The following is an 11,818-nucleotide window of genomic DNA, read 5'->3' on the forward strand; positions in this document are numbered from 1 at the left end:
AGTTTTTGAGTCAATCCAGATATGGATCAGGATTTTTTGGAAGAATTCTTCATCATTTTGAGATTTGAGCACTACTGGACATTTTCCATTATACCTTCACAAATGCATACCAAAGTGAAATAAATCAATCATAGTCTTGATCTTCTGAAGAAAATCTGGACATGGACTTAATTAACGCATGCTGTGGAGGGAATTTTCAGTCTGGATGGAGGTTTATAGTGTAGAACCGCTCTTATTGTTACTGTGTGCAGATCATCATCATACACTGATACAAAGATTTTAACAGAATGTTAAAATATTCACTGTAACCCAAGGTATAGTCCATGGCATATAAGCATGCAGTTATCATGGTAATTCAATTCAATTCAGTTCAATTCAATTCAATTCAATTCAATTCAATTCAATTCAATTCAATTCAATTCAATTCAATTCAGTGTTATATATATAGCACCAAATCACAACAAACAGTGGCCTCAAGATACTTTGTATTATGGGGTAAAGACCCTACAAGAACAAACTAAAGCAAGAAACACAAAAACAGCATACAGTGTACTTAATCTACACTGTTTTAAAAAAATTAATGGAACGCTTTGCAATAAGTCATATGGTAAATGGACTGGTTCTTATATAGCACAAGCATTCACACAATTTCACACATTCACACAGGCACTTCCTTCTACAGCTATGTGCTTTCTATTTGGTTCAGTATCTGGAACAAGGATACTTTGGCACACAGACTGGAGCAGCCAGGCACTAAACCACCAACCAATCATTTGATGGAAATAAATTATTATCAACTTGCAAAAGGCTGATCTTAGACACCCATGATAATCAAAGCGGAAAAAAAATGATGTAGGTAGGCTACTCCATTTTGCCGAAATGTCACTGCAGCAACTCAGAATTGTAGTCAGCAGTGTGTATGGCCCCCATGTGCTTACGCCTGACAATGTCGGGGCATGCTCCTGATGAAATGAAGGATGGTGTTCTGGGGGATCTCCTCTCAAATCTGGACCATGGCATTACGGAGCTCCTGGACAGTCTGAGCTGCATCCTGACTGTGTCAGCTGGACTGAATCATACTGTAATGTCCCAGAGGTTTTGTATTAGATTATGATCAGGCGAGCACGGGAGCCAGTCAATGGTATCAGTTCCTTCAACTTCCAGGATTGCCTGCATCCTTTTGGAGGTCATTTTGTAGCTCTGCAGTGATCATGCTGTTCCTTCTTGCACAAAGGAGCAGATATGGGTTGGGTTAAGGACCTCCTACATGTATATGATATTCTAGTCTAAAACCAAGAAAAAGTGAATGTATTATCATTGCCTGGGTGTTGGTGTCTGTTCCACAAAAACTTTAACATTGGCCATCATTTGAGGAGAATGTCACCTAGAATGTTCTAATTCACACCTTAGATGCATCTACTAAAACTCTCACATGAGTTTTAATCTCAGTGACCTTGACCTAAAGGTAAAGGTCAGAGGTCAGGTTTTCTGAAAATCTACACAATAACTCGAGAATGATCTCATATAGAATGTTGAAATTCACACCATGGATGCATACTGTTCAAGCTAGACCCCATCAGACTTCATAAACATGTCCACTGACTTTGCTATAACAGCACTCTGACCCCCCACCCCTCTCCCTTCCCTCCATTACAAATCCAAAGCAGCCGAGCTTTGGCACCTTATCAGCAGTGCTCTTGTTAACCATGCATCCATACAGCTTTTGTTGTATGCACTTTAATTGCTTTATCTATTTCTCAACCATGGCCAATTTACACTCACCAATCTACCTAGTGTGCATGTCTTTGGACTGTGGGAAGAAGTCAGATTTCCTCTAGGAAACCCACACAGGCACAGGGATAACATACAGTACCAACGCCACACATATGGGTCCTTTGTTGGGGTTGAAACTGACTCTCACTAATTTTGCTAAAATGTGTACAAATTACACTCAGTAGCTTTTTAGCAAAACATTTCTTACCAATTTTAGCATTTGTAAATTAGACAATAAATAGAGCCCAACATTCAGTATTGTGCTTCAATGTTATTTAATTTCAGTTGTTCTAATAGAAAGGTTTCTGTATTTGTGTTAGGACGTGTGCTCTATCTCCATATAACTTTGTTTGACTGATCAATTTCATAGCAAGTTTTGTTATTCAGTCTCCACTTGGATTAAGAAAGAAAGAAAGAAAGAAAAAGAAAGAAAAAGAAAGACAGAAAGAAAGAAAGAAAGAAAGAAAGAAAGAAAGAAAGAAAGAAAGAAAGAAAGAAAGAAAGAAAGAAAGAAAGAAAGAAAGAAAGAAAGAAAGGCTTTTGTTCTCACTTGTATCAGCTTGCAAGTTGTCTGACTCTTTTTCATACTCTTTTTCTCTTTTTCAAGGAGCAAAAAAACCAGTGAGTTAACCTTTAATTCACCTGGCTGCACCTGGACAGAGGACAGGACTAGTGAGAGGGCAATGGCACAAAGAAAAATTAGGGATTAGTCTTATTGAGGCAGTTAAAATTGTGCCCTATATTTCAAGAAGCATTATATGTTGTGGATTTGCTATATGCAAAGGCCTTTATGTCAGTATGAATGACCAGTATAATCCTGCGTTGTCCTGGGATGATAAACGTGGGGAGAGAAAGACCAGTAATTCCTTTATTCCAGCCTGAAGTTTAAGGGTGGATCTGCCTGCATACAGACAGAAAGAAGCAAGAAAAGAAGGAAAAGAAGAATAGAAGGGAAAAATTAAACTATCCAGGCACTGTTGGCTTAATCCACCTGAGCTGGATGTTGAAAGAGCAGAAAATAAGGAGATGTTCATAAAAACAATAAAGACAGAAATGGGTGGTAAGAGAACAGAAAAGATGGATATTCAATCTGAGTATACCAGAGAGAAGTGTGCGTGAGAGGGGGCTGTTAATCTTAGTTGTCCTTCACACCTGCAGAACTCTGTATTAAGCATATGACTTAGGATTTTACACAAAGGTTTATTAAATCATGCAACAGCTTAATTTGATGCCTGAAAAACTTATTTTTTGCAATCTAGTAATTTATTTTATACGTTTTTTTTAATGATGCAACAATACATAATGTATCAAATTAAAACAGAAAACATTCACAGTTTTGGTTCTGTAGAATAGATTTAAAACAAAAGAAAACATTAATGAATATTTTATACACATTCCACTATTTTCAATAATTCAAATAAAATTAAATGCATACATTTAAGCAAAATCTATTCATCCATCCATCCATTTTCTTCAGCTTTTCCCAGGCTGAAGAATTTGAAGTCTCCCACTCTAACCTTTGGAATGCGCACTCTAGACGGCCCCATACACAACCATTATAAACGCTACAAAGAGCAAAAAACCTTCTTATGCTTAAACTGTAATTGTTCAAAAACCATAAAAGATATCAATACAAAAAGTAATAGCTGAATAGCTGAAAGGCTTGGCTTCATTTTAAAGCTTAAATGGTTTTTCTAGCTGAAAGTATGCTGAAGTTATTAGCTTTTAAAGCCTGAAAGGATTTGAAAAGGATTTGAAACTTCCCCATTCATTTTGAATGGCAAAAATGAAGATTATAAAAAGTTAAATATCTTAAAAAGTATAAAGTTTACAAAAAAGAAAAGTAATAGCACACATTTCCAGAACAGGCTGAACGTTTTGATACCAGAACGGTGTCTGTAGCCCAAACGCTGCTTGAGTTTTTAGCGACCGAAGGTTTTTGGAGTACAAGAACAATACTGTGAATGCTGCAAAGCATTCACAGTAATTAAAGTGTAGTGTGCATTGTAGTGTAACAACAATATCTCTATTCTGTACAGTGATCTGTATCGCCTGCCTGAGGGGAGGAGCTGAAATAAACTGTGTCCAGGGTGTGAGAAGTCTAAGATGATTTTGTTTGCTCGTTTCCTGGTTCTAAAAGTGTACAAGTCCTGAAGGTTGGGCTGAGGAGCACCAATGATTTTCTCTGCAGCTCTCAGCAGTTCTAATAGTCTGTTCCTCTCTTATTTTGTTGCTGCTCCAAACCAGATTGTGATAGACGAGCACAGGACAGGTTCAATGATCGCGGAATAGAACTGCCTTACAGTAACAGCTCCTGCAGTAGACCATATAGTTCCTCAGTTGGTGCAGAAAGTACATCCTCTGTTGGGCCTTTTTGAGCATGGAGCTGATGTTGCAGGATTTTCCTGCATATTTCTCTTCATTTGCATGTTCATGTAGGTTTCTGCCATTAGTTCTGTGTTCCAAAAATTGTTAAGTAGAATAGAACAGAATGCCTTTATTGTCATTATACAGGATGTGAAATGCGTACTCAACTGGGTTGAGAACAGATGATTAACTCCACAATATTGGGATCATCCTTCCAGACACTATAGTCCCAATTTGCTGACCAGACAGGGAAACATCATGAATGACTTCTGCTGTAATAAAACTTATTCCCCACTGCTGTGTAATCCATTAAAGTAAATGTAAATGTTATTAAGAAATGATGAGACAGGAGGGGGCTTTCAGGGAATACCGTTAAGTCTTCAGTTTCTATGCCATATGTCAGGACAAGATCCAGAGTATGATTAAAGTGGTGGGTGGGCTCCTTTACATTTTGAGAGAAGCCAATTGAATCTAACAATAGATTAAATGCAGTGTTGAGGCTGTCATTCTCAGCATCTACATGGATGTTAAAATCACCCACTATAATTATTTTATCTGAACTGAGCACTAAATCAGATAAAAAGTCTGAGAAATCAGACAGAAACTCTGAGTAAGGACCAGGTGGACGATAGATAATAACAAATAAAACAGGTTTTTGATTTTCCCAATTAGGATGGACAAGACTAAGAGTCAGGCTTTCAAAAGAATGAAAACTTTGTCTGGGTCTGTGATTAATTAATAAGCTGGAATTGAAGATTGCAGCTACTCCTCCTCCTCGACCTGTGCTTCGAGCATTCTGACAGTTACTGTGACTCAGGGGTGTTGATGCATTTAAACTAACATATTCATCCTGCTGTAACCAGGTTTCTACAAGGCAGAATAAATCAATATGTTGATCAATTATTAAATCATTTACTAACAGGGACTTGGAAGAGAGAGACCTAATGTTTAATAATCCACGTTTAACTGTTTTACTCGTTTTTTTTTGTCTTTTTGAATTTGTAGCTTCTTGCTTATTTTAGCTTTGTTTTTTGGTGGTCTGGGCGCAGGCACTGTCTCTATGGGGATGGGGTTTTGGGGGGATAGCAGGAGGAGAGAAGCTGAAGAGAGACTGCAACTCTGATTCAGGTGTTAGTGTATGATCAGGTACATTTATCTAGAATTTATGTTTTTCATTATACATACCATACCAGTCAAAAGTTTTGACACACCTTCTCATTCAATGCTTTTTCCCCCTACATTGGAAATATATAATGTGTCATGTATCGTCTGTGTGGCAGGCAGGAAGGAGGACCCCAATGCAGGACACGCCAGGCACAGGTAAAAGGTAATTCAACTTTATTTTCAGGTGCACAACAAAAGGCCGGACTAGGCAGAGCTAGTGGCAAAACACAGAGCAAAAATACCAGGCTAAATACGAGGCGAAACAAGACACACAGCAGGAGACGAATACGGGACCACGACGCGACCACAGGCACTGGAAACACAAGACTTAGGTGCCGTTTACACGAGACCGTTTTCATTTTGAAACGGTGTCGTTTTGATGCGTTTCGGCCTTGCGTTTACACGACAACGGTGTCGTTTTGATGCGTTTCGCCCTTCTGTTTACACGACAACAGAGTGAAAACGATGTGTTTCAGAAATGGGGTCCAGAGTGGAGCGTTTCAGAAACGCACCGGCTTGCGTTTTCGTGTAAACACTTGAAACCGGGGTGATTTGAAAACGCTCGACTCGCACATGCGCACTATGGTTGCGACGGGCAGTTTTTTGCGCACGCGCAAACTGATAAACAGTACTCGCGGATTCACGAGTGCTTCTTATGCTTTTCCTGTGTTTTTACCGTTTTGTAATTCAGCGTTGTGTGCAGCAGCGATCCAACCTCATCATCGGTCCACACAAAACCTCTCACATTGGCCGTTTTGTAAGTAATGAACAATTTGCCGCACTACCTACTGTGTCACTCCACGCATGCGCGTCTTGCGTAAACAAACTTTGCAAAGAGAAAACCAACGCCAACTTGTGGCCTGGCATGGGAACTACATCGTTTTCATCGTTTCACATGTCCTCGTGTAAACTCGGATCGTTTCTGAAACGCCATCGTGTAAACGAAAGGCTGAAACGCATCAAAACGACACCATTTCCAGTGAAAACGGCTTCGTGTAAACGGCACCTTAAATACACAGGAGGGCTAATGAGGGAGGTGGAAACAGGTGGTAACACAGGTGACGCTGATAATACTGACGAGACCAGGGGAAGCAAAACTAAAAACAAGAGACCGGGACTGGACGACTATCAAAATAAAACAGGAAGTAAGACGATGGAACAGAGACGCAGACCTGACACAGAATACAGAGAGAACACCAGGGACTAGAAATAACAATTAAACCTCACAACCAAAAGAAATCCCAAAACAGAACAGACAAAATGAAGCAAAACAAAAACACATGGGGTCCTTTGGACCCCGGACCATAACAGTACCCCCCCCGGACCATGACAGTAGTCCCCCCTCAAGGGACGGCCCCAGACGTCCCAACCGAAACAAAAAACAAAACAAAACAAAACAAAACCAGACCAGGGCGGGAGGAGGGGGAACCGGACGGAGGGACCGAAACAAACCAAACCCGGGAGACAAAACAGAAGTCAAAAACAGTTCAGGGGGTCTGCCAGGGAAGTGACAAGGTCCAAAACAAAACAAAAAAAAATACAGGGCAAACCAAAAATCGGCGCCACCAAGCCGGAAAAAACAGTCCGGTAAACAGTTCAGGGTACGAGGACAAAGATGGCCGAAGCAGTCCAGGGAACCAAAACAACACAACACAAAGAACCAGAAACAAAAAACACAGGGCCCAAACAAACAGCACAAGGCCAGAAAACAGTCCATAATGTTCAGGGGGTCGCCCGGGCCAAGGGGCAGAAATCACAGGCCAGGAAAAAGAAGGGTCCTCAGGAGGCCGACCACGCTCCCAGCGACGGCGACGATGGATGACCTCAGGTGGGCGGCTGCGTGGCATGCGACAGAGATGGATGACCTCAGGCGGGCGGCGAAGAGACAGGACTGGAGGCCGTCCGCGCTCCCAGCGGCGGCGGCGGCGAAGAGACAGGACTGGAGGCCGTCCGCACTCCCAGCGGCGGCGGCGAAGAGACAGGACTGGAGGCCGTCCGCGCTCCCAGCGGCGGCGGCGAAGAGACAGGACTGGAGGCCGTCCGCGCTCCCAGCGGCGGCGGCGAAGAGACAGGACTGGAGGCCGTCCGTGCTCCCAGCGGCGGCAGCGACGAAGAGACGAGACAGGAGGCTCGGCCTGAGCGGGACCCTCCGGACGCTCGGGCTGAGCGGGATCCTCCAGCGTGGGGTCTGGATGCGCAGGCTGGGGCTGCTTTGCAGGGCGCGCAGTCGTCTCCTCCGACAGCTGGGTCTGCTTAGGGCATTGTTTGGGTGAGTCCGATGGTGAGGTTGATGGTGACAGGGGAGCTGACTGGGACTCTGACTGGGAGACTAGAGACTCTACAGCAGCTGACGGGAGAGACTGGGGCTGAGACAGGGAAGCTACTGAGACTGAAACCAGAGGTGCTGGCAGAAGCTGAGGGGTAGCTGCAGCTGACCGAGACTGAGGGGAGACTGCTACAGCTAACATTGAAGACTGTGAGGTACCTGGTAGTGCTGACACTGGGGACTTTGACTGCGTGGAAGCTAACTGAGATCTAGGAAGAGCTGACACTGGGGAAGCTGACGTGACCGGAGGTACAGAAGGAGCAGGAGCTGACTGAGTGCGAAGCAGAGCGACTGGAGCAGGAGCTGACTGAGTGCGAGGCAGAGCGACTGGAGCAGGAGCTGACTGAGTGTGAGGCAGAGCGACTGGAGCAGGAGCTGACTGAGTGCGAGGCAGAGCGACTGGAGCAGGAGCTGACTGAGTGCGAGGCAGAGCGACTGGAGCAGGAGCTGACTGAGTGCGAGGCAGAGCGACTGGAGCAGGAGCTGACTGAGTGCGAGGCAGAGCGACTGGAGCAGGAGCTGACTGAGTGCGAGGCAGAGAGACTGGAGCTGACAGCGAGCGAGGCAGAGCGACTGGAGCTGACAGCGAGCGAGGCAGAGCTACAGGAGCTGACAGCGAGCGAGGCAGAGCTACTGGAGCTGACAGCGAGCGAGGCAGAGCTACAGGAGCTGACTGAGACTGGAGGGGAGCTGGAGCTACAGCTGACTGAGACTGGAGGGAGGCTGGAGCTACAGCTGACTGAGACTGGAGGGAGGCTGGAGCTACAGCTGACTGAGACTGGAGGGAGGCTGGAGCTACAGCTGACTGAGACTGGAGGGAGGCTTGTGCTACAGCTGACTGAGACAGAGGAAGAGCTGCAGCTGCTGCTGCAAACAGCTTGGAGCATGGCTGTGGCTTGGGGCCTGCTGCTGCTGCTGCAGGCGGCTTGGAGCGTGGCTGTGGCTTGGGGCCTGCTGCTGCTGCTGCAGCCGGCTTGGAGCGTGGCTGTGGCTTGGGGCCTGCTGCTGCTGCTGCAGCCGGCTTGGAGCGTGGCTGTGGCTTGGGGCCTGCTGCTGCTGCTGCAGCCGGCTTGGAGCGTGGCTGTGGCTTGGGGCCTGCAGCAGGCTGCTGCAGGCGGCTTGGAGCGTGGCTGTGGCTTGGGGCCTGCTGCTGCTGCTGCAGCCGGCTTGGAGCATGGCTGTGGCTTGGGGCCTGCTGCTGCTGCTGCAGCCGGCTTGGAGCGTGGCTGTGGCTTGGGGCCTGCAGCAGGCTGCTGCAGGCGGCTTGGTGCGTGGTTGTGGCTTGGGGCCTGCAGCAGGCTGCTGCAGGCGGCTTGGTGCGTGGCTGTGGCTTGGGGCCTGCTGCAGCAGGCTGTGGCAGCGGGGTTCTGCTGCTGCAGGCGACGGAGACCGAAGCTGGGGCAGATGCTCTGCTGCTGCAGGCGACGGAGACTGAAGCTGGGGCGGATGCTCTGCTGCTGCAGGTGTGGACGGCTGAAGGCGAAGGGTGGTGATCAGAACGTCCTTTACTAACCCGTGTAAGGAATCCAGAAGCCAAGGAGAGTTATCAACCAGCCCTTGAAGCTTGGCTGCAATGGCTTTCTGTTCTTCCTCACACGGGTCAGACAACAGTTCAAAACACAGAGTGTCCACTCTCCGAATGATTATTCTTTTCTTTTCCTCAAACAGGGCAAGAGCCGCTGAGTCCATAGCTTCACGGTATGATATGGTTTCAGGTTTGTCCATGTGAGCCTTGCTAACAGTTTGTGGTTTAATAGTTCCTTTTGAACCCAAAACTGACTGACTCACTGTGTTGGTGGGCTGAGATACTGGTGGTGCAGAAGGCGGGGAAACCTGCGGCGGCGATGGTGGCGATGAAATCCGCGGCTTTATACCGCACGGCGCCGGAGGGGATCCTCTCCACCGCTGCTGGGAGTCTAGCTGCCTGCCCTCCAGAACAGGCTGAGGCGGCAGTGAAGAGAGTGAACTGAGTGGCCAGGGACCTTTATATCCCAGGTACCGGGAAAACGCTTCCTCTGGCGTCATCCCACTTGGCTCCGGAGAAAACTCCCTCCGCTGCCACCGAGAATTCCTCTTCCTCCGTTGTTGCTCTGACTGCGAGAGGGAAGAGGGGCGAGTGAGCGGAGAGGCAGGTGCGGGAGCGGCTGGAGCCAAAAACAGTCCGTCCCCACGATAAACCTGCGGCTTAGGCTGTAGAGGTGAGCGGCGTTGTCGGGGACCCTTCCAATATCCGGGTCCCCCCAGAGCCAGGCGAGAGCCGCTGTACACCTCCGTATCTGCGGGGTCCATTCTGGTCGCGTCGTTCTGTGATGTAACGTCTGTGTGGCAGGCAGGAAGGAGGACCCCAATGCAGGACACGCCAGGCACAGGTAAAAGGTAATTCAACTTTATTTTCAGGTGCACAACAAAAGGCCGGACTAGGCAGAGCTAGTGGCAAAACACAGAGCAAAAATACCAGGCTAAATACGAGGCGAAACAAGACACACAGCAGGAGACGAATACGGGACCACGACGCGACCACAGGCACTGGAAACACAAGACTTAAATACACAGGAGGGCTAATGAGGGAGGTGGAAACAGGTGGTAACACAGGTGACACTGATAATACTGACGAGACCAGGGGAAGCAAAACTAAAAACAAGAGACCGGGACTGGACGACTATCAAAATAAAACAGGAAGTAAGACGATGGAACAGAGACGCAGACCTGACACAGAATACAGAGAGAACACCAGGGACTAGAAATAACAATTAAACCTCACAACCAAAAGAAATCCCAAAACAGAACAGACAAAATGAAGCAAAACAAAAACACACGGGGTCCTTTGGACCCCGGACCATGACAGTACCCCCCCCCGGACCATGACATAATGAACTCATCCAGACTATGAAGGAACACATAAGGAATCCTGTAGTAAATTTAAAAGTGTTAAACAAACCAGAATATGTTTTAGATTTTAGATTCTTCAAAGTCGGCTCCTTTTGCTTTGATTCCAGCTTTGCCCACTCTTGGCATTCTCTCAATCAGCTTCATGAGGGTATCATCCCAAATGGTTTTCAGCAGTCTTGAAGGAGTTCCCAGAGGTACTGAGCACTTTTTGGCTGCTTTGCCTTCACTCTGTGATCCAACTCATCCCAAACCATCTCAGTTGGATTTAGATCAGGTGATTGTGGAGGCCAGGTGATCTGACACAGCACTCCATCACCCTCTTTCTTGGTCAGATAGCCCTTACATAGCCTGGAGGTGTGTTTGGGGCCATCGTCCTGTTGAAAAACAAATGATGGTCCCACTAAGCACAAACCAGATGGGATTGCATGGTGCTACAGAATGCTGTGGTAGCCATGCTGGTTAAGTATGGCTTGGATTTTGAATAAATTGCCAACAATATCACCAGCAAAGCAACTCTTGAGAAGGCACAACTGTTAACTGAAAGCTGTGACTGCCTCATAAAGCTGACTGAGAAAATGCCAAGATGTGCAAAGCTGTCATCTAAGCAAGAGGTACCTACTTTGAAGAATTTAAAATATAAAACATATTCTGGTTTCTTTAACACTTTTTTGTTTACTGAATAATTCCATATGTATTTATTCATAGTTTGGATGCCTTTAGTATTGATCTACAATGCAGACAATTTTTAAATAATGAAAAACCACTGAATTAGAAGGTGAGTCCACACTTGACGTGTGCTGTATATAATTTTGATTACACTGGATGGCAAAACATTTTACTAAGGGGGCTTCAGTGACATCAGTTCAATAAAAGATATATACACAACACATCTTTGTATAAGGTGCAGAAGCTGGGTTTTGGTTTGTAGTAAATTTCAGCAAAGCCCAACTTTTTACTTGCTTCTAAGTTTTTATTGCAGGGAATTTCAAAAATGCAGCTCATTACAGACATTTCAAGGGCCACATAAGACTTAAGTCCACATAACCTAAATCATTCATATCTGTCTGTCTGTCTGTCTATCTATCTATCTATCTATCTATCTATCTATCTATCTATCTATCTATCTATCTATCTATCTATCTATCTATCTATCTATCTATCTATCTATCTATCTAGATCTAGATAGATAGATAGATAGATAGATAGATAGATAGATAGATAGATCATTTATTAATGTTTTTAACAAATATTGTTTTGTATGAATATGTTTTTATAAACATATTAAGGTGCTTGCATGGA

Source organism: Archocentrus centrarchus, unplaced genomic scaffold (genome assembly GCF_007364275.1).
Source record: "Archocentrus centrarchus isolate MPI-CPG fArcCen1 unplaced genomic scaffold, fArcCen1 scaffold_38_ctg1, whole genome shotgun sequence".
Taxonomy (NCBI): domain Eukaryota; kingdom Metazoa; phylum Chordata; class Actinopteri; order Cichliformes; family Cichlidae; genus Archocentrus; species Archocentrus centrarchus.